At 44.7% G+C, this 24,954-nt stretch overlaps 1 pseudogene; it reads left to right on the top strand.

Moving 5' to 3' along the window:
- Window positions 1-3,679: 3,679 nt before the first annotated feature.
- Window positions 3,680-24,847, top strand: LOC146629800 (rab3 GTPase-activating protein catalytic subunit-like; annotated as a pseudogene).
- The last annotated feature ends 107 nt before the right edge of the window (window positions 24,848-24,954 follow it).

Here is a 24,954-nt window from a genome sequence, read left to right as displayed (position 1 = left end):
TGGATTGGTAGCTGCCCACTGCTTCACTGAGTAAATGGGTTAAATGCAGAGGACTAAGCATTTTCCTACAGGATTAATAAAGTATACATTAACTATGAGATTCAAGATCAGGCAAATTCCATAATATTCGACACATCTGTAAAGCAGAAATATCAGTAAAATGCACAGGAAGTAATATGACTGAAATAGTAATAAAAATAACTTAATATAATTAGTGAATAGGACACTTTTGTGACATTTGCCAAAATCATTAGAAAAAGGGTCAACACCGTCAGGCAAAAATCCTGATGGTGCTGACAAAATACCCTACTTTCTCTCATAGCACGTTTTTCTGACAGACGCCATCTTGTTGTTCATCAGTTGCTTATGGCCTCTACTGTGGTGTTGATGCACTATGGTTGTGACACAGAGTTTTATCAGAAAGGTATGCAATAAATGAAATAAAAATTAAAAAAACTCACCAGAGCAGTGACCTCATGGCATGTGTATCAAACAGGAAGTGGTAAAGGGGTCCTCACAGTGTAAGTTACCCACAATAATTCCTGATTTTTTTGTACTTTTTAAAAAGTCTGATGGTGTTGACAGAAACTTTGGACATGTTTTGTCCCTTATCTCAAGAATCACTGATATATTCTCAAAATCTTTCATAAACTGCCTGCTTTTCAGGAATGAGGTGGTAATTTGATTTTGGAGCAGTTCTTGAGCCATAACCAATGATGAGCAGCTTTCCTCACTGTCACTGGTACGGTGCTGCACTGATGCCTTCCTGAGAGCCAATGCAAGCACAAAGAGTTAAGTCAGCAGTTTTTTGATGAGCTTTCAATATTTCCTTTAACTAACGGGGAGTGAGGTCCTTTTATCTCAGGCATGTCAGGAATACTGAAACCTGGGCTGACTGACCTGACCACAGCCTCTATGACTTCAGCATCACTGTGTCCTTTACACAAGAGGCCGACTGGCCCACAGATCTTGACACCTCTCCTTACTGTCACTTCTTGAAGCCTGTTTGCTGCTGTAGGAAACACGTTTTATGGAGCTGTCAGCTGACTCGGCGATGTTCTGTTCACTCTTTGACACACCCTGCTAATTGCTTATATTAACATCTCTTGGCTGGTCTGAGAATGGGTTGGCGTTCCCCGGACAAGCTGGAGGAGGCTTCTCTGCTTGGGCTGCTGCTGTGTTACTGCTGCATTTCTGCTCATCAGACTCACCTAATGAGATGGCTGGAACTGTTTCTTTTTGGCGAGGTGTCTGATGTCAGCTGGCAGTGATGATGATGATGCCACTCGAAGCTGCTTTTTCAAGTTTGATTCAGTTAGTCTTGAGTGGAAGCGCCTCTTTGCAAGAGTCAGTTTTGAAAAGACCTGTTCAAAGTGGTACGTTGTCCCAAACAGAGATGCAAATTTCAGGGCATGTCTCGCCAGGATGGGAAAAGCCTCAGCATGAACGTACAGTTTGTGAAAGTCCAGCAGAGAGAGGCTGTTATACTTAGCTTTGCGCTCGTAGTTGTTTTGCAGCCCAATTATTTCCACTTGGAAAGTGTCTGGCACAGATGGTTGCACATTAAACGGCGTAGCAAACATCTCCAGTTCCTTTTGGATATTCTTCACATCTTGAAACCTGTCATCAAATGCCTGAATGAGTTTTGCACAACGACTGTTGTTGTGATTTGGCGCTACACAAATAAAATTGAATTGAATTTAGAATTGTCCCTATTGCCAGTCTTGGCAGCCGGGGGTCAGTCCGCCAGGGCCTCCGCTCCTGGCCGCCACCCGGCACACAATGCACCCAGCTCGCACTGGAACGTTTCGCAGCCGAGTGTGAAGCAGCGGGAATGAGGATCAGCACCTCCAAATCTGAGGCCATGGTTCTCAGCCGGAAAAGGGTGGAGTGCCCACTCCGGGTCGGGGATGAGTTCCTGCCCCAAGTGGAGGAGTTCAAGTATCTCGGGGTCTTGTTCGCGAGTGATGGGAGAAGGGAGCCGGAGATCGACAGACGGATTGGGGCTGCAGCTGCAGTAATGCGGACGCTGCACCGGTCCGTCGTGGTGAAGAGGGAGCTGAGTGTAAAAGCGAAGCTCTCCATTTACCGGTCGATCTACGTCCCTACCCTCACCTATGGCCACGAGCTGTGGGTAGTGACCGAAAGAACGAGATCGCGGATACAAGCGGCAGAAATGAGCTTCCTCCGAAGGGTGGCTGGCCTCTCCCTTAGAGATTGGAGCCTCCTGGGCGCCTCCTGGGTGAGGTGTTCCAGGCATGTCCCACCGGGAGGAGGCCCCGGGGCAGACCCAGGACACGCTGGAGAGATTATATCTCTCGGCTGGCCTGGGAACGCCTTGGTATTCCCCCGGATAAGCTGGAGGAGGTGGCTGGGGAGAGGGAGGTCTGGGCCTCTTTGCTTAGGCTGCTGCCCCCGCGACCCGGCCTCGGATAAAGCGGATGAAGATGGATGGATGAATTTAGAATTTGTTTGTTTTATTTTATTGTGAAAGAACTATAGAGGAAGCGACCACCTTTTCGCACATGCGTAGAAAAACATCCTAATTTCCTGAACCGATCAGGCAGCCAAAGGCAACAACATGGCTGCTGATAGCGATGTGAGTTTGTTTTGTAACATGTCAGTGGTCGTGTCCAAATTCATGGGCTGCATCCTCCTGAGGACCCGGCCTTCGTGGGCCGGGTCCTGAGAAGGTCGGGTAGGCCGGAAGTAAACGGCTGTTAAATTGGACGGTCTCGCCTTCGGATTAGCGTCACCGCTGTCTCGGTGGAGTTTAATAAACTCGGCCGTCTGCTCCTTGCTGTCTAAAATATAACAGGACACTGGAGTAAACTCTCGACCATCTCACACTTCTGTTTAATCAGTTTTCTGTTTGACGTTTATTCAGCTGTGTGAAAACCAAGGAGGAACCCACCTGGGGGATTAATAAAGTTTTATTTTATCTAATCTAATAACTTTAATCTCAGCCAAACCGATTTACTCACGAACAAATAAAACACTGAAAAAAGTCCAACAATAACATTTTTAGGTTGTCTAAGTGACTTATATATCACGTTTAACCTGAGTAGCGAAAGTCTGCGGTGATCTGAACATGATGTGCCGGGAGTTGTGCCGTTCTCTGCGGCTTCAGTGACCCTCGAGCTCCCGGCTAGCTATCGAGCTGGTGGGTAGCAGACGTGTAGGGACCTTGCTCAGGGGTACCTCAGCTTAGCTTTTCACTTGATTCAAACCCCCAACCTTCTGATCCCGGGGCAGCCACTCTACCTACTGACCTATCCCTCACACACGTTTACATCGTTGAACAAGTCTGTGCTACAGAGCACGCTGCATCGCTGCATCGCTGCATCGCTGCATCGCTGCATCGCTGCATCGCTGCATCGCAGCAAAGAATGGGTTTGGAGGATTTTTTTAGAAGTGATGAATTGCTGCAGCCCCAGATTACGCCAATGAACACAACATATTAAAACCAGTCTGTGTAGCACTCAGTGGTCCGTGCAGTGACAGTGCTGACATACATGCCAGTACAATGCAGTTCTGCAGCTTGTTGCTCTGTGTTTCAGTCGGACTGTTTAGTTTAGCTGGATTGTTGCTGGTTGAGAGAAACTGAAGCTGGATGTCGGGCGTGTACCAGAGATCCTGCTAGTAATGCCTTCTGCTGTTTATCTTGTGTTCAGTCAGGTGCCGATGTTTGTGCAGATCCAGCAGAAGTGGAGGCGGATGTATGCCGGAGAGTGCAAAGGACCAGGCGTGCGCACCGACTTTGAGATCGTTCACCTGCGTCGAGCGCCCGTGCAGTACAACCACCTGTCCGGCCTGCTCGACATCTTCAAATCTAAGATAGTAAGTGCTCTGGAACAAACATCTTTATATGGATCATATTTCAAGGTTGTTTGTTTGTTTTTAATAAAGAAAAATTAAAATTGTGCAGCCACAGAGCGTCATGTACCCATGTTCTACAAGTATCACCTCAGCATCCTGTTCCAGACGATTTTAGGACGATGTGAATCCTGTTAAATGCAACTAATAATCATAAAAGCATCCACGAAGTGCATGTAAATGTATTTTCTAAAACATTTATTCATCTGGTTTTTCCTGCTCATGTACAGTCTCTCCTCCTCCTCCTCCTGCTGTGCTCTGACAGTCACACAAAAACTGTATTCAACTTGAAAATAACACAAACATCTTATCTTATAATAAGAATATATTCTTGTAATAGTTCGTCAAAGAGCAGGTTGATAACAGTACAGCACACTGCTTAGTTATGTGAACATTGGGAAAACAGAAGAGGAAGAAGAAGACGTCTAATTCTGTGTAAATTCGGTTTCTGGATTTTTGTGGAGTTAATTTGTGAATAAAATAAAGACTGTTAGGAAGTGGATGTCGGTTTAATGATCAGTTTGTTTGAACTTTGTTTATTCCTATTCCTGGAAACACAATGGATTCCCAGACATCACGTTGTTTAACCCTTTCATGCACAGTGGTCTGCAGCTATTCAAAGGCTGTTTTCTTGTATTTGTGTTGGTGTTGATGGTAAACTTGCACAGAAACACTACACACTGATGTCTCCATACCCTTCATAAGTCAAAACCTATGTTGTCCACCTAAGTGGACATTTAAAAAATGAAGTTCAAAAATCTTATATTCATTCCTAAAGAAGAATAAAAATCCTGATTGATGTTGTCATCATCCACACATGAGGGTTAAATGTGTTCAGTATGTTCCCAGAAACAGCCGACAATGACGAGGTGTAATCCACGCCTGTACAGAGAGATTAATGCTGCAGCTTGTTACCATAAACATGAGCTGATGTCTTCCTGTTGTCATCAGGGTTGTTCCCTGTTCCCTCTGCCTCCAGTCAACATCGCCATTCGCTTCACCTACGTGCTCCAAGACTGGCAGCAGTATTCATGGCCGCAGCAGCCTCCAGGTAGGCAGTACATGTCATGTCATTAATACACAAATAGAAAAATGTAATATTATTATTAAGAAATTATTAAATTTTTTTTAAATACATGTCAGCAAGTGGCTGACATCCAGAAACCCTGCCAGTGGCTTTTAGGAGTCGTGTGTGTGATGCAGGTCATGTTGTTGTTTCCTGTGGAACGATTGTACCTGCTGGTTCCAGGTCGTTCTTCTGATAAGTCTTTTCACTCGTCTGTCTGAAATCGTGTGGGGAGCGCTTGGTCGTGGCTGGTTTATCGTAAATAAATAAAAACCCTGCAGGGGCAACGCCAGGTTTATGGCCCCAACAGTGCTCACTGGAACCTTCAGTAACTTAGAAGTTCTTCTGTAGCCGATGCCATCAGTCTTAAGTGTGCAAAGGTCTTGAGAGAGCTTGTTGGTTTTACCCATCATGAGACGCTTCTTGTGTGAAACCTGGCTAATGAGGCCATAGTTGGGACTGAACCGGCTGATATTAATTTGCACTAAGTGGCAGGATTGCTCTGTAATTACTCATAAATGTGTCTTTTTGCACCTTTCTTTCTGTCCAATACATTTCCCCCGTGTCATTCTTCATTGTTAGACGTCATGTATGGACATCTATGGTGGCGCTGGGTGATATGAGGAAAATGTAATATCACAATATTTTTTTTGCTATATCACAAAACACGAAATAAATCACGATATGTTTAAGTTATTTTCAACCATATAGGATCTAAATTTGCACTTATTCAAACCGACCATTCAGGATGGTTTTCTATTGTCAACATAAAAATGATCTGAATGAACTGAAATGTTTTCTTTTAACCATCAGCTGCACACAGAGGATTTTCACAGATTACAGTATAATCACAGTAAGTCTCTTTCTGTGGTCAACACTAGACTTTAACATCAAAAGATCACAGCAACAAAAAACGACGTCAAGAAAAAAATCATGAGTCAAAATAAAACGACTGAAATGAAAAAGCTGCTCTGTTGTTCTTATAAAAATGGCAAAATAAAAAAAATGGATGACATCAAATTACAGAAACAAGTCGAGACAGTGACTATAAAACAGTTTATTTAATGTTTGCTTGGTGTGCAGGGAGACGTTGACATGCAGGGTTTAAAACATCATTTCTTTTGCAGCGAGATTCATTCTCTCACCTTCTGAAACTCCTGATGTCGCCATATTTTTACCTGTTCAGTTCAGTTCAGTTTTATTTATACAGCACCAAATCACAACAACAGTCGCCTCAAGGTGCTTTATATTGCACAGTAGATCGTACAATAATAGATACAGAGAAAAACCCAACAATCATATGACCCCCTATGAGCAAGCACTTTGGGGACAGTGGGAAGGAAAAACTCCCTTTAAACAGGAAGAAACCTCCAGCAGAACCAGGCTCAGGGAGGGGCGGAGCCATCTGCTGTGATTGGTTGGGGTGAGAGAAGGAAGACAGGATAAAGACATGCTGTGGAAGAGAGACAGAGATTAATAACAGATGTGATTCAATGCAGAGAGGTCTGTTAACACATAGTGAGTGAAGAAGAAACACTCAATGCATCATGGGAATCCCCCGGCAGCCTGCGTCTATTGCAGCATAACTAAGGGAGGATTCAGGGTCACCTGGTCCAGCCCTAACTATATGCTTTAGCAAATAGGAAAGTTTGAAGCCTAATCTTGAAAGTAGAGATAGTGTCTGTCTCCTGAATCCAAACTGGAAGCTGGTTCCACAGAAGAGGGGCCTGAAAACTGAAGGCTCTGCCTCCCATTCTACTTTTAAATACTCTAGGAACAACAAGTAGGCCTGCAGTGTGAGAGCGAAGTGCTCTAATAGGGTGATATGGTACTACAAGGTCATTAAGATAAGATGGGGCCTGATTATTTAGGCAGGCATCGAACTCCAGGCCTCGAGGGCCGGTGTCCTGCAGGCTTTAGATGTGTCCTTGATCCAACACAGATGATTTAAATGGCTAAATCACCTCCTCAACATGTCTTGAAGTTCTCCAGAGGCCTGGTAATGAACTAATCCTTTGATTCAGGTGTGTAGACCCAGGGTGAGATCTAAAACCTGCAGGACACCAGCCCTCGAGGCCTGGAGTTGGCAAAGCCTTATTTAAGACCTTGTATGTGAGGAGCAGGATTTTGAATTTTCACCATCGTACGTAGAAAAACTCACAATACATCGAGTTTATTTGTTATATTGTTTGATTTAAAGTTTGTATAGTTTAAAGTTGTTTCTCTGCATGTGTGGATTGGATGGGTTGTTACCAACATCTAGTGAGAATTTCATGTGAACATCACCTTTAGAAATATATGTAGACAATTGGTGATGCGTTCAATATGTTTTACGTGTGTGTGTGTGTGTGTGTCACAAACAGAGGTTGGTTGTGTTACTGAACTCCCTGACTGTGAGGAAGCCCTGGGTGGGCTCTGGTGACAGACTGCCTGCTCTGCTGTTTGGACGATTATTCAGTTTTTTTGTGTTTTTTCTGGCAGATTTTGATGCGCTCCTTGGTGGCGAGGTGGGGGGGGTGGAGTTTGGGAAGTTTCCATTCGGTGCCTGTGAGGAGCCAATAAGGTAAAAACTGATGATACTTTCTAAAAATTACAGTCACATGTTTTCTGCACACTGAGCAGTCGGTGTGACGGCTTTGTTGCTTATCACGTGGTCTTGGAGCCTCTTCATCATCATCCTTATCTGTGGGTCTGAGGAAGACTTACTTTGTTTGCTGTTACTGTGTTTCTGTTTTTCACTTTTGTAGTGAACTTCATCTCGCAACAACCTGGCCTCATCTTATTGAAGGCATAGTTGTGGATAATGACGTGTACAGGTAAGGCTGTGTGTGCAGTGTTCTGGTGTACTGTACTAAGAGCAGCTGCAACATACCAGCTAGATCGTTTTGTTACCTCGCAACACTCAGCCTCACTGCAACTGTGTCACCAGCTGAGCCACGAGGAAACCGATGGGCTCAAATTGTGGTCATAAATATTTTGCACTTGTGAGTTCAAACTCACACACTGCTAGGGAACCTGAGCGCAGAGTTTTACACACAGTTTGTTGCTTTGTGTCTGTAAGACGACCTTAACAAAAAAAAAATTGTAACTCGTGTAAATATTTTTTACAAACACACAAATTCTCATCTGTAGATGCACAAACATGAAATCTTCAGATATTCTGGCTTACAAGGTTACAAAGCTCACAACTACACATTTGATTTACAAGTACAAATGACCACAATCTGAGCCCATAGAAACCAGCACTAATCAGCCAGTGACCACAGCTGATGCTAGCGTGGGCTAAAGTGCACCACACTGAGTGATGAGGTACCCGGGCTAGAAAGACAACTCCAGTTTGAGGCGCATGTCCTCCTGACATTTGGTGTTTGTGTTAACGATCCAATGGAAAAGCTTTGATGGGAGTGAGCTGTTCACTTGCACTATAGCACACAAAACGCTGCGCTGAGCACTGAGTGTTGCATCCGTGTACACACTGCATTGCTTCATATTTCACTCGTAAAGTAGGAAATGGGTGGAGCAGTTTATTAAAAGGGTAAACGTACATGGGTTTGATTGTAAGGCCCAAACAGAGCTGGCACAGGTCTAACAAGCATGAAGGGACAAACTGAGTGTGACATAAGGAAATGCTTACATGTGTAATTATCTTGATTACTGGTGAAGGACTACGTCACATGTAATCAAACATGACTCATTACTTATAAAAACCCTTTAACTAAAAGTGTATCAGAAACTCTCCTCTACTGTTTACTCTGTTTATCACCCAACAGTGACCTCGACCCTCTTCAAGCTCCTCACTGGTCAGTTCGAGTCAGGACGGCTGAAAATCCTCAGTGTTTACTGGGTAAGTTAAGCTGATCAGTGGGACACTCGGGGACAGAGACCATGATGCTTTGGGGCAGACCACAGAGGTTTTACTAGTCAGTACAGATTTCAAACACACCACTACATACTACATTAAGGTCAGTGCATTAAGTGCACTGACCTTAATGTTGTATTTTTCTGGTTGCTAATACACTTGGATCCATTACAAACATACACATTGTTGTGTGATGTGTGAAGACTTTTTATGGCTTTGTTTTTTGTCCGAACAGCACAGAGGAAACTATTTCTAAGCTAAAATTCATGCATCAAATGATACGCAGCAGATAAGACGGATGTAATCAAGCTACCGATAGAAAGAACATAGTGAAGGACAAATAAAGTGTCTTTTTTTCCTCATTGTTCTATGTGTGGGCCTCCTACTTCCTCCCACAGTCCAAAGTCATGCAGTTAGTGGGGACAGGTTCATTGGGGCTCTAAATTTCCCACGGTGTGAATGTCTGTCTCTGTGTTTGCCCTGCGGCAGACTGGCGACCTGTCCAGGGTGTGCCCCGCCTCTCATGACAGCCCCAAGCACTTTACATGTGATGTAAAGTGGACTTTTCTTTTGTTGCCACGTCCATGATTTAGAAAATGTTACACAGATGTTGTCCTGCTTCGCTGTGCTGAAGCGTGTGCTTCATGAAAAGTTTGAATAAGAAAATATCAGGTCAGTAACTGTTTGTGTTCCCTGTAGGTGAGGCTGTGACAGAGCTCTTTAAACTCTGCTGTAGGACTGAGTGTACAGAGGAGATTCCTGGAAGAGGATACGCTGAAGATGAGGCCAAAGGTCAGGTTCCTGGCTTTACTTGTTGAGTGACCATACTGCATTCTGGAAACGTGCGTAGCTTACTGGGAGATCTGGGCATCTGTGCTGACCCGGGCCTCAGCAATTGAACAGAAACTCTTGGATGTGTTTGTCGTCTGTAGAAAACAGTGATATCAGCTCTGCTTTGTCCAAGCTGACCGAGCCAGCAGCAACTGTGCCCATTTCCAAACTGTCTGTCTCCAACATGGTGCAAAGTGCCCGGAAGCACATTCGCCGCCATCGACGCATCGATGAGTCGCCCCTTAACACCGAGATACTCAATTCTGTCCTTCTGGTAAGAGTTAATCATGTAACCTGTTTAAAAGGCATTAACTAGTCGGAGTTGACTAATACTTGACTGAGTTTTAATGGTTTCAGCTCATTTTATGAGGAAACTGATTCTGACAGAAGAGGTGTGGATCCCGTGTTAGGAGACGGTGAGCGTGATATTCAGAGCAGCAGAGACCTCGGAGCGTGTGGTAGTTTGACTCGTACTGATGTGGCTCCTCTGCTTCTTTTCACAAACAGTTTTTCCTTCCTGGTCACTGTTGAGCCCGTCACACTCAGCAGCTCGAGCTAAGACAGCCTTGAATCTTAAAACTACAGCCGTAATTGCATTTATGTCTTAGAGTGCTGGCCACAGATATTGATCCCATCTGACAGCAGCTCAGTAAAGCACAAGAGCGTCATCTTAAACAGGATATCAGGCAGCGTTCTTATTTTTATTGTCTACTTCTGGTCACATCCTGCTTTTGCCACTGAGCGATCAGCATCCTGTGTTTTATCATGAAGTGATGACTACGTGAGCTGCACTTGTTTAATTCTTCTAACATCTATAAAACAACAGAGTTTCTAAATGACAGACTTATTTATTTGTGTTTGTGTCTCAGTATCTGTTTCCAGATGCTGCTGTGGAGAAGTCTGACTGTAAGAATAACACTCAGCTGTCCAACTCCAGTGGGACATCGGAGCAAGAGAAAACCTCTGATTATGTATGTTTGCCTCTTCACCACTCGCACACTCAAGGTTACACTCAGGTCAGGTCCAATATAAGTTTCAGAGTGAAGACGGGCTCAGTGCTGTCAGTACTTTGTCAGGATTTTTATTAGAATGTATTAAATTTGGTGTCCTGCTGTTTGATTTCATGCTGGTCTTTTCCCTCGTTGTAGAACCTTTTCCACCAGCTGAAGTCAGCCCCCAGTGACAGTCTGACCTACCGTCTGGCTCTGTGTGTGTGTCTGGTCAACTATTACTACGGTGGGCTGCGGGCTGTTGGACACCTCTGGCAGGAGTTTGTCCTTGAGTTGCATTACCGGTGGGAAAATAACCATCTTATTTGTGGGTGGGTACCTCACAGGCTCGTGCTGCTTTGATTTTAAAGATGTCACACATATTAACATTTTCATTTTATAGCAGGTAAAATAAGTATTGAACACGTCAGCAGTTCTCTAAGCAAATATATTTCTAAAGGTGCTTTGATGTGAAATTATCACCAGATGTCGGTAACACAGGGACATTAAACACACAGACATTTATTTATTACTTTATACAAATGTTGGTGATGACAGTTCATGGCAGCTTCTGTATGGAGAAACCAGTCCCATCATTGCTCATGACTTTGACCCACTCACCACACAAACAGTCTCTAAATCCCGAATGCTCCGTGGATCCTTCCCACAGATTCAGCTCAGGTGATTGGCTGGGCCGTTCCAGCAGCTTTACTTGATTCCTCTGAAACCAACAGTTTCCATTGGCTGTGTTTGTGATCATGGTCTTGCTGAAACATCCATCCTTGTTTCATCTTCATCATCCTGGTAGATGGCAGCAGATTTTAATCAACAATGTCTCCATTCATCCTTCCTGGAGTTAGATTTAATGGCTCAGTCCCTTTTGCAGCTTGTTATAAGGTTTTTATGCATAACTTTTCTAAGCAATCACACATTTTTTTGGGAACATCAAAATCATAATGCTCCCACCTCCAGTGTTGCTGTGGTGTTTTTGGGATGCAGCCACCCAAACACGGTGTGTTTACAGCATTCAAAGAGTTTTGCTCTTAACAAAGGCAGTCGCACTTTTCTCCTCTCCCTTAGCTTCCCTGCTTAGCCTCTTGTGTCCTTGTCTAGTCTCGTGTTTTTTGTATTACTTTTCCCTGGAACACTCTCTCACAGTCTGTTCTCTAAAACCTAAAAGAGGAATTATGGATTGGATCAACTGCTCCCTGAATGCAATTGACACCCCTTTCTCAACGAGAAGTCTGGGCTCGGGTGAGCCTGAGTGCTGAAGAGATCTACCTGTTCGGAACCATGGTAACAGGGTTCTGGCTGATCGGAGCTGGCTTGGCCCTGACTTATCGAAGAATTAAGAAAGCGGAACCGGCTGTTCAAACCCCCACAAGGCTGCCCGCTGGGATTCAAACGATGGGAAGAGGCGTGAGTTTCTCAAAATGGGCTCATTGAACGCAGCATGGATAAGATCTTGGAGAACGCACGGCTGCTTTGAACACTCAGAATAAGACTTCTGAGTGCAAATTGGATCACATCTTGGAGAAGCTGACTGCGGTCGTTACTAACTTGTTATTTTCTGTTATACTGCGAGAGTACTGTTGCCCGCGAAGGGTTGTTGTTGGTGTGGAGAAAAATGGCGTAACAAATAAAGCGCTGGGAGTGAGACTACGACGTCGTGTCTTTGAGTTCTCAGAATCGGCTCTCTGAGCACAAGAATGACAACATCACGGAGCGCAAGTTTGATAACATCATGGAGAAGCTCACGGCTCTCCAACGGGAGATTGAGAGACCAGTGTCGGAGTGTTAGAACAGCTTTGAAATTCATATGAGCTGTTCACACTAAAGTAAAAACCTCCATCACTTATGCGGATACCCCTTCGGCCCCAGCCGTGGGCTCAAGGCTGGAGCCGAACAACAACTCCCTGATAACGACTGTGTTTAGACTGTTCTTCCCACTCCATGCAAGGCCACCTGGGTTGGCTGGAAGACTGTTTACTTAGCCTGGCAGGGAGGAGGACACTGTCTCAGCTGAACTCTGGACACGCACACACTTACACAGACATATATACACATGCAGATGTACACTCCTCCCCCCTCCCCCTCCAAACGCCTTCGACGCTTATTCCCCTCCGATGCTGACGGTGGATCAAGGAGACCAGCGCACGCAGGCCCGGATGTGCTGTCTACACTGGCTGTCTCTCACCCTTTACCCATCCCTGTTGCTTGTCATGTGTTTCATGTGCAGAGGTGTTTTTTCTGTTCTCAAACTGATCTCCCTGTTGGAGCTCAGTCTGGGGGGAGTTATTTTTTTTCTCCTTATCTTTCCTCATGTGGTGCATTTTCCATTGTTATACCTCTCTGACCTGTCTTCCCCATGTGATGTTTGTGTCATGTATGTATGGTCAGAAGGGTAAGATGGCGCTGGCAAAGGTCGGCAGCCTTAACCCAATTTCCATCGGGGTCAGCCTTCAGGATCAATAAAGTTTTATTGAATTGAATTAAGTGACCAAACTATATTAAAGTTAAAGCGTATTGTTGTACCTATGCATTACACTGGAGCAGAGCTTGCATACATTCTTACCTGCTTACACTCATCATTCATTCGTCAAACTGAATAAAATAGCAATAAAATAGGGTGGCTGCAGCTCAGGCGGTAGAGCGGTTCGTCTACTGATCGGAAGGTTGGTGGTTCAATTCCTGGCTTCCCCCAGGCTGCATGCCAAATATCCTTGGGCAAGATACTAACCCCAAATTGCTCTCCGATGCATTCATTGGAGTGTGTGTGTGTGTGAGAGAGAGAATGTTACTTAGAAAGCACCTAGAAAAATGTGCTTGTGCGAATGGGTGAATGCACAAGTTGTGTAAAGTGCTTTTAGTGCTCAGAAGAGTAGAAAAGCGCTATATAAGAACCAGTCCATTTACCATTTAACCAGAGGAGTATTGCACTGGTTGGATGGCAGCAGCCATGGAGGGAGGGTGTAATTGTCCCGTGTTATGCTGGTGTTTTGTATTAGATGTAAGCTTACATTTGGCAGCATTAGTGAACATTATACTGAATGTTACACAGGACTGTCTCAGGTAGGAGGGAGGCTCACTCGGTCCATTCACTGAGCTTAGTGTTCAGTGATCGATGGTCCAGGGGAAAAGCTGTTTTCTTAGCCTGGCTGTCCTGTTTCTTGAACAGGTGCTGTCCAGGATGAGATGAGATTTGATTGGCTCTCCTGAGACAGCGAGTGCTGACCATGTCCTCCAGGGAAGGAAAGGGACAGGCACTATTCTTCTGTGCTGTCTCAATGACCCACTGAGCAGTTAGCATACCAAGCTGTTAGCAGTAGGTGGGGACACACTATGGTGCTGTGGTAAAAAAGCCACCAAGACTTTCTTCTCCAGATGGTTCCTCCTCCTCCTCAGCATCCTGAGGTGGAGTCTTTGACTTTGGACCATGAGAGGTCCTCAGCTACGTGAGTCCCCAGGAACGAGGACACTCGCTGAACACAGTCTGCTTGATGTGGAGAGGAACGTGTTTCCCTCTGCTGAGGTCACATCTCCTTAGTTTTGATGGCGCTGAGCAGACGCTTGTGTTCATTGCAGCAGCCTGTCAGGTTTTTAACCTCCTGCCTGTTCGCCGTCTTCTCCGCTGATGATTGTCGCATCATCAGCAAATGTAACGATGGTGTTAGAGGGGCAGGTAGGTGTGAACTCATGAGTGTACAGGAGAGCAGGCAAAGACGCCTGTGGATACTTTATGAATGCAGATGATAATATTCTGCCAGCGTTTCACAGACTTGTTCAGCAAACTTTAAACACACTTCACGCTTCTCTTTTTTTCTGTGGCTCTTGCGCACATATTGTTTTCTTTGAAACAGTCGTACCTGCTGATTCCAGGCCTTTCTGTGGCTCTTCATAACTGGGCCTTGACTCTTCTGATAATTCTTTTCACTGGTCTGTGTGAAATCTTGTGGGAAGCACCTGGTCGTGGCCCATTTATGGTGAAATAATATTCTTTCCACTTTACCAAAAGTGCGCTGGAACCTTCAGTAGTTCTACTGTGACCACTGCCACCAGCATGTTTTGCAAAAGTCTTGAGAGAGCTCGTTGTTTTTACCCGTCATGAGACGTTTCTTGTGTGAAACCTGAATAATGAGACCATCAGTTGGGACTGAACCAGCTGATAGTTGATTTGATATTAATTGGCGAGGTCTGTGACGAGTTACATGACTCTTTGGTGGCAGGACTCCTGGGCTGGAGGTGCGAGTCCCACTGAGTCTGTGGATGTTGTTGGACTGTCCTGGTTTCCCACCTCGGGATAAGCAGACTACAGTAGCGGTTTCCCTTTCTATGAAGTGGGACTAGGGGCTGTGCTTGAACTTGGGAATGATACTCCAAAGCCTCCCTGGAAGTCTGTGACTGGGTCAGTTCGTTAGTTGAACCTGAGGTTGAGGATATATTTTCAGCCCTGGAGCTCCTCTGTCAGATGGTGACGGCATACAAAGTATCTGGTACCACTGTCCTCTGTGTGCTGCTGTTGGTCCGTCAGCTGTGGAGAGAGTGAAGAATAAGTGATAATGAAAAGTTGTTGTTCTCGTTGAACTCTGTTATTGCTGCTTTATTCGTGGCCAACACTCAGCAGATATTGGCACCAGCCGATTTCAGTCGGGATCTCAAAGGACTTCGTGGAAGAGCAGAACCTATTTGCAGACATTTGTGGGACCTCGTTAGACTGTTGACTTGGACACAGACAGAAGACAGAAACACATTTTGAGACCAGAGGAGATGGATCTGTCAGAGCGGGGGCCCCCAGGCTGTGGAGTGCTTTGCCTCCATCATTATGTTGCCTTGATTGCATTTATTTTTATAAACAGCAGCTTGAGACTCATTTATTTAGCCTGGCTTTGAACTAGATTTGTGCTGTTTCATATTATTGTGAAGCACTCTGTGGTTCTTATCCTGTGCCATATAAATAAAGTCAAATGCTGGATGTCTGTACTTTGTCCAGCTTCAGCTGTCCAGCTGAGCCGACACTTTAGAATCGGGCTTTGGTCTTGTTGTCAGTCATGTTGGATCTCCGTCCGTCTCTAATAACAGACAAATGACCAAAATGTAAAAATCCAAGTACATAATACCAGGCACAAAAGCCCCTGCAGTGTTTGTGCCGTGCTCTAACTAAAACTTTGCTTGAAATTGTTTAAGCAGTATTTGTTTCTCTGTTAACACACTGGTGTTCACTCATATCCATCTCTGTGCTTCCTAATCTGCAGGCTGGCAGGTGGAGCTCCTGATCTTCGCTGTTGTCTTTTGCATCAGAAGTTCCAGGTAGCCACACAAAGTGCACAAAGATCAAGGACTAATCGAACGATTTAAAAGACAAAAAACAACATCATGCACATTTGTAGACTTGCAACTTTAATTCCAGTGGTTTATCAAAAGTGTTGTGTTAACTTTGATAATTGGAACGATGTTTAGGTGATAAAGAGAAAAATGAATTCTGAGAGCTGATGCTCAGTGTGATACAGCATCTTCAAACTCCCAAACACCTGTTTATGTCGTGTTGTCTGTTGAACACAAGTAGCAGTGTTATGTTTCCATGTGTGAAAAGAGTTTTTGTTCCTGGACAGATGCTGAATTGTTGTATCGAAAGGAAGAAGGCCAGAGATGAATCTCACAAGGTACCCGAGGGGAAAGAAAAGGAACACAGGGTCTCAGGTGCCTGCCAGAAGAGCCGCCAAGGACCAGAGTGTGCAACCAGTGCTTCCAGTTCAACAAGAGAGATGTCTCAAGGAAAATCCTGGGACTCGTGGAGTGACAGCGAGGAGGAATTCTTTGAGTGCCTGAGTGACCAGGGCGAGACTGAGGCGACACAAGCTGAGGGCAGAGCTGAGGGCAGGCTGCACCCCTACAACAACATGACTCTGCTCAACTCTGCAGAGCCTCTCTGTGTTCACAGGTCACCACACAGGTCAGAGTCACTGCCTCACTGTGCAAACACATCATATGCTGTTATTTATTCCAAATACAGCATGTTGAAAATAATAGTCGGGTCACATGGGGTGGAGCCTATCCCATACCATAGGGCGAGAGGCGGGGTTCACCCTGGACAGGTCGCCAGTCGCAGGGCGAACACAGAGAGACAGACAAACATTTAACCCAGGGGTGGGCAACTCCAGGCCTCGAGGGCCGGCGTCCTGCAGATCTCACCCTGTGTCAACACACCTGAATCAGATGGTTAGTTCAGCCTCTGGAGAACTTCCACGATAAGGATAAGCTTTATTTGTTGGTTGCCTGCAACTGAGATGACCTAATCGACCATACATACAATGTACAAACTTAACATTGGGGATACAGGTCAGGCTAACTAGCAACAAAGGATAGCCCTAACCCAAGACACGTTGAGGAGGTAATTTAGCCATTTAAATCAGCTGTGTTGGATCAAGGACACATCTAAAACCTGCAGGACACCGGCCCTCGAGGCCTGGAGTTGGACACCTCTGATTTATGCTCTCATTCACACCTGTGGGCAGTTTAGAGTCAGAGTTAACCCAACCCCACTCGCTCCATGTTCAAAGACGTGCAGTTAATAATTAGAACTAAAAGAAAGCGGTTGTAACAGTACAGAGGCGACCTTTGTGTGACAAAACCATGAAAGCAGATCTCATATAAGTGGTTCACAGAAATGTCATTAACCTCAGCTGAAGCTGACTGAGTCTGATATCTGTGCGTCATGTTTCATTTTCAGGAACCTGCTCCAATGACAGAGGACCTGTTAGCAGAGAAGTCAGAGGTACTGACCAAACTGGGCACATCAGCTGAAGGTACCCACCTGCGTGCTCGGATGCAGAGTGCCTGTCTGCTATCTGACATGGAGTCCTTCAAAGTGAGTCGGACACACTCTGGGTCAGCTGTCTCCTAAGTTTCTTAGTGCTTCCTGTCTAACATCCACACTTAGACGGACACATCGGAGAGCAGCTTGGGGTTAGTATCTTGGCTATGGGGCGATTGTGGCTCAAGAGTTGGGAGTTCGCCTTGTAATCGGAAGGTTGCCGGTTTGAGCTCCGGCTTGGACAGTCTCGGTCGTTGTGTCCTTGGGCAAGACACTTCACCCGTTGCCTACTGGTGGTGGTCAGAGGGCCCGGTGGCGCCAGTGTCCGGCAGCCTCGCCTCTGTCAGTGCGCCCCAGGGTGGCTGTGGTTACAATGTAGCTGCCATCACCAGTGTGTGAATGTGTGTGTGAATGGGTGGATGACTGGTTGTGTAAACCTAGGGACTAGTAAAGCACTATACAAATACAGGCCATTTACCAAGGATACTTGGCCTGCAGACTGGAGGAACCAGGGAGTGAACCACGACCTTCTGATCAGTAGATGACCTGCTAATGAGCTACAGCCACCCGTTAGCCTTTAGCATTAGCCACATGTTGTGGAAGTTTTCCATTAAATAAAGCCTGCAGACGAGCGGTAGCTAACATTCTTTAATCAAAACAAAGAACAGAAAACCAAGCTTGGTGGAGAGCCCGCATGATCGCGGGGCAGACGGTCAGCAGAGTCTCCCTGAGCCTAGCATGGCTCTGTGTTAAAAGCCTTCTTCAGGAACAAAAGGCAGTGCACAGCTGTTTCACACCTTAAGGTCCACACTCCCTTGCTGCCTCCCAGAGTCCTCGAAGAGACAAAAGATTCTTCCTGTGGAGTTCTGCTTCCCCCCAACTTCCTTACCAGACTCCCACCATCTGTCTAACTGCATGAGTGTGAGACATGCTAAAATCCAGTGGCACCAAGGCATCATACAATAACATAATATGAATAATACATAAATAAAATAAATTCTTATACACACATTAGCGTCAGTGTGCCCTCGAGTTGCTACATGTCTGCTAGTTTTACTGTTCAGGATGTTTTGTGTGTGTGTGTGAACTGCCTGCAGTGAACATAACTGTGCAGTCACACACACACACAGTAGTCACAGAGAGTACTGCTGTGGTAGGGTGACCATAAAGAGGACACTGGGCCCAGTCATGAAGAACTTTAATAATACTGTTAGCTTAAAGAAAACGACGTCTTCTCTGTGCAGTTAATGAATGGGATATTAATGAATTAATAAAAAATGTCATGTAGGCTTTTACAAGTAAACTAGTGTGAAATAAGAGGACTGTTGATCAGCCTACGCTGTGGAAAGCTGTGACTCTGTCACTGACACGTGTGGCATGATGGATGCAGTCATGCTGGGAGAAGCTACGTGAGTGCAGAAACCTCTTATCACCAGACGATCACGTGGTCGTCAGTTTTCAAACAGCTCATTGCAGTTTGATAAATCATCTTCAGAGGTTATTTGAACCTTGTCTTTGCAGAGACCTGCAGACCTGAGGCAGTAATGCAGTGATAATGACCAGCACACAGTGTAAGTCATGCTGCAGCTGCCCTGAATCTACAGTGTTGGTTATTCCCACCATGTTTCTGATCCAGTGTGGACGAGCTCTTTATTCAGTCTGAACTGGTTTTAATACTAAAATACAATTGATTTGTTATTCATAGATTTTCAGATTTACTCTTACACAAAAAAGTAAAACATTTTTGTTGCCAGATCACACGTATTTACTTCCAGTCCTGAACAGAAGGAAATCGTTTTGATGCCTAAATGACATTTTATGTTCAGTGACAGCCTGGTGTGCTTGGGTCCATGAATGCAGTGGTGTCGTGAGTGGGCCCTGCTCGAGTCATCAGTGCCAGTATGAGGTGTCAGTGAATATATTTACACATTACTTCATTTAAAGTACGAGTTTGTGTCTCTGTCCACAGGCAGCCAACCCCGGCTGTGTCCTGGAGGATTTTGTGCGCTGGTATTCACCTCGGGATTACGTAGAAGAGGAAGTGGTCGATGAGAAGGGCAACACGATGGTGACGGGGACACTCAGTCCCAGGATGAAGATCCCAGGCAACATGTGGGTGGAGGCTTGGGAGACTGCCAGGGTCACACCTGCACGATGCCAAAAAAGACTTTTTGATGACACCAAGGAGGCCGAGAAGGTCTGAAGCAGGTCGTTCGTTTTGCCGCATGCGTGTTTTTAAGCCAAACGTGTTTACTAAGTGGATCACAAAGTGTTTTCATGAATGTTTCTGCTGATTTTCAGGATCAGCTTCTGCCATGGGACCGTTTTGGCTCATGTATGTTGGAGAAGTCAGTTTAACACAGATCTGTGCTCACAGACATGTTGAAGCATTTTCACATGTTGATGAAAAAGGATCTGATGCTGTCACACACGATGTTTAACTGACACACAGCAGCTTTCTGTGGTGTGATGGTGTTAAATGAAGAACAACTTTAAACCAGCTTCTATTAATGATCCGGTCGGCTTTATGGGAAAGGGACAAACAGTAACTGGGGTTAGTTGTTTCCTCACCCAAAGAGGGTCCTGGATTTGGACCCGGGCAGGTCCCTGCCAAGCGTTTGCATGTTCTTCCTGCACATATGAAAGCAGAGCTCGGAGCTCCAGTTTGCACCATCACTGAAAATGTTGCCTGTCTTTTAAAGACATTGTTTATCCAAAAAGAGAAAGTTAAAAATAATGCTCACTGATAGTCTTATGACAGATTTAAAGATCTGGGTATGACTGGTCCCTCTGTGAATAACCATCATAGAGAAAGGTCACCGTTTATCTGGAGTCTTCTTCAGAGGCAGCCTGTTGGCTGTGCAAAAATATTCTGTTGATCTGAAAGAGCAAAAGGAAAACAGAAGCCAGGCAAACTAAACTTTTTGGGGGTTTGTCTTTAGGTTCTGCACTACATGGCGATGCAGAAACCTGCAGACCTGGCCCGTCACCTCCTGCCCTGTATACTTCATGCAACTATTCTGAAGTTGAAGGAAGAAGGTAAGTCCTCACCGTTTGGTTGAGAAACACGTTTATATGAAATAAAATCAGGGAAAATAACTCTGAGCCCACAGCAGGTAAATTACAGTAAGACCGAAATACAAAAAACTAAAGATATTAAAATAAGTACTAAGAAAATGAAATGCAACCCGAGATGTTAATGGAGAAAAAAACCAGAAGCTGCATGAATAAAAAAGTAGAAATCTTGGACGCTGCCAGCATAATGCACAGGCTTTTGACGGGGCTCGCACACAAACACAAAGCAGAGGATGAAGCATCACCAAATATGTTTCCAAACCAAAGAAGATAAGATGAAGCATACCTGCGCAGCGGTGGGTGATGAGGAGAGGCCGCAGTGTGTCTGTCTTAAAGTGCAAGTTTGTGACAGTTTAAAGCTTAACAAGCTAAGACGCCAAATATCCAGAGCACAAAGACAAGTCAGAGGGCTTTTTCAGACACACACTTCTAAACTGTCGTGCTCAACAGTGTCTCTGCTAAAACTGCGTCTGTGCTCTGCCCCTGTAAAGTTGCCTATCGAGTGCTTAATGATAAGGTGCATGGTAGCTGCTTTCCTCTGCAGGTGGATGAAGCCACTGATAGTGACAAAGGAATGACTTCTCTGCAGACAGGCTCCTGCCAGAAACGTGAGGACTGTGTGGGGATGTGCAGACGGGGGCGCGACGGCTGGGAAACGAGGAGGGCTGCAAGTGGACGCACTGTATGATACACGCTGGCGTCTACACAGCTCAGTCCTGAGCTGAGTGATGTAATGACTGATTGCATCGACACAGTCATTACATCAAAATACAACCCCTTTTTTTCGGCACTGAAACGAAACAGGCTCCGCCCACACAGCCGTTCTGTATCACAGCTGTGATGCAAAAAGATTTGGGCACCACTGGTATAGAGTGACTGAAACCCAGAACCTGGAAGTGTCCAGTGATGTGAGGGTAAAGGACGTCTCACTGTGTACTTTGGTGCACAGATGAGTTTGTGGTCGGTTCAGTGAATGCAGCCCATGAGCTGCAGAAAAAGCCCAAATCCTGAGCCCCCCAAGATTTGGGCTCAAGATGTGTTCTGCACTGCAGGCCCTTGGACTCCATCAGGGTTTGGGCCAGTTTTGAGCTCTTATAAGTATCAGAGATGGACACGTGATATTTTCAGGGATGCGTAGGCATGATGGGTAGAACATGACCCTGGAGTTAAAATGCAGGTAAATGTGATTTAGTTTGTTTACTCTAACTAGCTACCCAACCCTCACTGTGAAAGGAGCCTGGAAAGTTTCCCCAGCATGAATTTCTTTCAGTCAAGTTTTCTCCAGTAATGATCAGAAATCAGATAAAACCCACTCTTTATTTTATTCTACACACAATAAATTGATAATTATTCCAGGATACAGAAAAGTCTAGATTTCGTCTTCAGACTGTCACATCTGGAGCAGGGCATAATTTGATTTGGTTTCTAGAAGAAGCTAAAGATCTTTCAGTCGTGTTGCTGTTGTTCCCTGACACCTGCAGTGCAACCATTAATTTAGCTAATGAGAGTTCACGTATAATTATAACAGGTCTTAGTTTCTGGATCGTCTCTAAGTTGACGGTATACTGCTAAGACCAGTTCTGAGTCTAGAGACAGCCAATGAGAGACACTAGTAAGGACATCACTGAGGAGAGTTTTCAGTACTTTGGAGAAACCTCAATCAGCTAACGTCCTGCTGTGATACTCAGACCTTTTCTCTAATTAAACCAGAAAGCTAGTTTTCATTTATTCTGTAATATCCCAGAATGTTTCAGCAGGTCAGAAATGCTTTGGTGCATATCCAGGTTGTATGCAAATTAATTCTGATTAAGTCTGGACTACAAAATACAAAACATAGCTTGGACACAACAATAATGTCCTCGTTTCACTTCTTTAAAAAATGTATTTTGATCTTATGACACTTACTAAAAGCTTTACTTCCAGAGGTTGACAGAGACGCTCCGTGCTGATAACACGTGAATGTGTGAAGGTTTGTATCATATCTATCTGATAGACTCCAGTTTGTGCATGTAAATGCAGAGTCCTCTTCACACACTGAGGTTAGTTATGGAGTTCCACAGGGTTCAGTGCTAGGACCAATTCTGTTTACATTATACATGCTTCCCTTAGGCAGCATCATTAGAAGACATAGCATACATTTACACTGCTATGCAGATGACACCCAGCTCTATCTGTCCATGAAGCCAGATAACACACACCAATGAGTTAAACTGCAGGAATGTCTTAAAGACATAAAGACCTGGATGGCCGCTAACTTTCTGCTTCTTAATTCAGATCAAACTGAGGTTATTGTACTCGGTTATTGCAGATGGCCCCGCCCCTCCCTGAGCCTGGCTCTGCTTAAGGCTTCTTCCTGTTTAAAGGGAGTTTTTCCTTGTGCCAAAGCACATGTGGGTATATTCCTGGACAAAAGGCTTAGTTTCTATTTGCAGATGTGTTCTGTGATCCTCTGAAATAGCTGGATTAATTAACTCCAATAATAATCCATCAAGACTTTGTGGATATGTTTTAATCTCTGTAAAGATTATTATAAAATGTTGTGAAGGTTTTGTTTATTTCAAAAGGATCTGTATTAGTAAGATAATAGTTTGCAGGTTTACTCGATTTTAGGCTTTTTCTCATGTTAACAGTAATTGAGGTTACAAACGTGGCAGGTCTTTCTTTTAATCACAGCTTTCTGTCACTCTGGAAACACTGTCATTTCTTCTCTTTCAGAGTCTGCTGAAGATATTCCATCAGTGCAAAAAAACATTCAGCAAGCTACAGTTCAAGCGAGCAAGCTCCTGCAGTCCCCCAACCAGGACTACAAGAAGTTAGAGGTCAGTGAAAACTCGACCGGACTTTCCACAAAGAATTCAGTTTAAAAGAAAGTATCATTAGATTCACCCAAAAAAGTTTTGTTTTTAAATAAATTATTGATTGATTGTTAACTGTGTTTTTGTTGTAGTTGAGTATGTGCTGTACATGAGGTGTACGTAGACTGGACAGTGTGCACCATGGCTGAGAACTTGGCTGATAATTATTATGGCCATTGATGGTTGAACCATGAAAACAGGGGTGTGGTGCAGTGGGATTGTAGTGGGAGCTGGAGTAACAAACTCCAGTGCTTCCTCAGTGATGGCTAACTATTTTCTAAACCTAAGTAATTCCTTCGGCTGTTCCCACCTGGGCTCAAAGCTTTTATACTCTGCTGATATCGGATGTGTTTATCAGTGATCGAAAACAGAGACTGAGATTGTTATTATTGAGTTTGATCACACGTTAGGTGCATTAAACGTCTGCTTTAATACTGTCCTAAAGTCTGAGAACAATCATCACTTCTTCACATATAAAAATGTTCTTCTCACTAGCACTCAGTATCCATACAGCCCCTTTTCTTTGAATAACACTGTACAGCTGCACAGCTAAACCCCACCATGTTAGTTTTGCTTGATTGGACAGTCTTGTTGTGTAAAAGCATTCTTGGCTTTCTCAAAGTACATTTAAGTATGCCATGTATCCACTGTGACTCCAAACACGCCTTTTACACCCCGAGACTCAGCCTATAACGTTGCCACGTAGTCTTGGGGTCTCATGCTGTCAGGATTGAGCAGACAGTTGTTCTTGTCCTGTGTGCAGGATTTCATTAACCAGCTGCTGAGCATGGAGACAGTCATCACTCAAGCTCGCTCGCTCAAGGCCAAGTTCTCCGTTCCTGAGGACGACAGCGGAGAGGCTGCTGATGAACTGAAGAAGTGAGTCGCAGAGTTTGAGCTGCGCTCACTGACAGCTTTGTTTGTGCTGTTGGTAACATGTAACAGTCTTCACCGTCACTATAGATAGTTAGTCAGTAACAGGTTGTCACGATGAATCTGTTAACGTTTCACAAAGACGGCGTCTGAAGGATCACAGTCAGTTCACACGTTTCTTTCTCGCTCATGTTGGTGGTCTTATTTTATAGTTTTGGCGTCTTCAGGTTTTACATGTTCTTATTTAAGTGTTTTGTTTTGTGGGAATATTTTCCACATTGTGTGTTGTCTTTAGGTTTGTGAGCTCCCTGCTGGAGGAACCAGAGGTGGTAGTGACAGGAGCAGGCCAGGGCCTGGCTGGCAGTATAATCCACAGACTCTTCATCAGTGCTCAGAGGGTAACTCTCACTCTGCCTCCGTGTCCTTCCCACGTCTTGCTGTCAGTTTCATGTATACAGTCATGTATTTGTCATCTATAGAGACATCTTTAGAGGTACACACACACACCAGTCAACCACTTATTCAATATCAGCATCAAGAATAGGTCGGTGTCCCGGTCCTAGAGCAAGACATGAAGTCAGCGCTGTTTTATTTATATATGCTTCATGTAGATGAAACTGGAAGGACGTGGTCAGCACTGATGTAAAGACGCGGTGTTTTCTGTCAGTGTCAGGAGAGTCTGCTCTATTGTAACGTTGTTTCTTCCTGAAACACACAAT

The sequence above is a fragment of the Diplotaxodon limnothrissa genome, linkage group LG7 (assembly GCF_057381915.1).
Source record: "Diplotaxodon limnothrissa isolate DT_005_m linkage group LG7, D_limnothrissa_male_GT1.1, whole genome shotgun sequence".
Classification (NCBI taxonomy): domain Eukaryota; kingdom Metazoa; phylum Chordata; class Actinopteri; order Cichliformes; family Cichlidae; genus Diplotaxodon; species Diplotaxodon limnothrissa.
Note: the sequence above shows the minus strand (reverse complement) of the source record. Positions and strands in the feature narration are given on the sequence as shown.